Genomic DNA, 1,364 nt, shown 5'->3' with positions numbered 1-1,364 from the left:
CTCTAGTTTGTCCACCACAAGCACACACCAAAGATGCAATGGCAACCCCTAGATTGGCTTTACAAGCCTTGTCAACAATTTTGAGATGAGATTTATGCTTTGTGAAGGTTGTATGAATGTATTGGGTGTTAGAAACACTTTCTAATAATTTTAATTCAAGAGGAAATCATAGTTTTTCCCTTAAATCAATTGAGAAATTGAAGAGGAGAGGGAGAGTCCTTGTTGCCGTCACACTTGAGAAAAAAAGAAAGAGTGGCTGATTTTTCTTTATAACCTTTATTTATACACTTAGGTCAAACCCTAACTCCCTTGCCACGTGTCATCACAAGATCCATCTTATTATTATTTGATTTAATTGTAACAGCCCGATCCTTCTCCGGTTAGTATTGTCCGCTTTGGCCCATTTCTCAATTTGTGCGTGTCATCCTTGCGCAGGGGCCATGCTAATCTTCTCTGTATCGTTCCAATTTTATCGGATGTCCCCGACCACAAATGTAATGGTCCGGCCCACTAGTGATATTGTCCGCTCTGGGTCGAAGCCCTCACGGTTTTAAAACGCGTCAATAGGGGTTACGAACCACCAACTTATAAACCCAGCATCTCTCCCGTGTTTTGTCGATGTGGGATTTGCCTAGGGTGTTACATTAATCCTATGAAGCCAAGTGTCAAGCCCCATTTAAATTATGACATGTGGTCTTCCATCATAGGAAGACAAGTGACAAGATCATATAGTGCCACATGTCACCATCTCATGGTGCCACATGTCACCATGTGAAAAGAACAATTTGCCCTTACTCTTTAATTTGAGTTCTCAACCCAAAATCATAATTTCTTCTCTTTAAATCAATTTATATCAAATATAAATTAATTAATTAATTAATCTCCATTAATTAATTTCTCATAATTAGATTCATATTAATCAAATTAAATATAAATTTAATTTATACTATACATCTAATAACCTAGATTTGGTTTCAAGTCATGCTCAAGACTTTATAATCTTATTGCAAACCAAACCTCTTTAATTAATTAATTAAACTCTTTAATTAATTAAATCACATTTTAAATGGTGATTAGCTTGTGTAGATGTGTGACTTACTAGGCTTATTACTTATTGGCAATGAGAAATGATACTAACTCTTAATATCAGTAGAACTCTTTCTTACCGTAAATGATTTCTCTAACTCATTTCAGGCATCTCATAGACCATGGTTGATACCTAGCATAGTATGCCATGGCCACCCAATCAGTAAAAGAATACATTAAATAAACCTTTAATCATATGTTACCATGCACTAGAATCTCTCCGTTATAAAATCCCAATTCTAGCTGGAGCCATGGTTAATGTCAAACCCCATTTGCTA

The 1,364-nt window shown here is 35.8% G+C and overlaps 1 non-coding gene across 1 annotated transcript; it reads right to left on the bottom strand.

Annotated features, from left to right (window-relative positions):
* Positions 1 to 389: 389 nt before the first annotated feature.
* LOC131173685 (U6 spliceosomal RNA) lies at positions 390 to 487 on the bottom strand. Its single transcript, XR_009143999.1, has one exon. It is a non-coding gene; the product is annotated as a U6 spliceosomal RNA (small nuclear RNA).
* Between the last annotated feature and the right edge of the window lie 877 nt (positions 488 to 1,364).

The sequence above is a fragment of the Hevea brasiliensis genome, chromosome 14 (genome assembly GCF_030052815.1).
Source record: "Hevea brasiliensis isolate MT/VB/25A 57/8 chromosome 14, ASM3005281v1, whole genome shotgun sequence".
NCBI classification, from domain to species: domain Eukaryota; kingdom Viridiplantae; phylum Streptophyta; class Magnoliopsida; order Malpighiales; family Euphorbiaceae; genus Hevea; species Hevea brasiliensis.
Note: the sequence above shows the minus strand (reverse complement) of the source record. Positions and strands in the feature narration are given on the sequence as shown.